The following is a 443-nucleotide window of genomic DNA, read 5'->3' on the forward strand; positions in this document are numbered from 1 at the left end:
CGCGGGCGCCGTTGGCCTCTGTATGAGCGTCTTAGGCCCCGCAGGTGTTTGTGTTTTGTTTGTCTGTTTATATATATATTTGCATGCGTTTTTGTTTTTGTTTTTATACAGTTGAGGTGTATATACACCCCAATATATACTGCTGCAGCCCCCCCGTCTCTCGTCGCTCGCTGCTGCTGCTGCTGCTGCTGCTGCTGCTGCTGAGGTGTATGTACACCTCAGCAGCCTATGCAGCTTTCTTTTTTTTCTTTATATATTTTCTCTCTATTATAAAACTCTTTATTTTTCTTTATTAATTTATCTTTTTTTTTCTTTTATATTTATCCTTTTCTGCTGCCTCTCTGTCTCCTTCTCTCTCAGCTGTCTCGGCAGTTGTTTTCTTTCTTTTTTTCTTTTTTTCTTTTTTTCTTTTTTTTCTTTTTTTCTTTTTTCTTTTTTGTTGC

Source organism: Eimeria mitis, genomic scaffold, assembly GCF_000499745.2.
Source record: "Eimeria mitis Houghton genomic scaffold, Emh_scaff294, whole genome shotgun sequence".
Classification (NCBI taxonomy): domain Eukaryota; phylum Apicomplexa; class Conoidasida; order Eucoccidiorida; family Eimeriidae; genus Eimeria; species Eimeria mitis.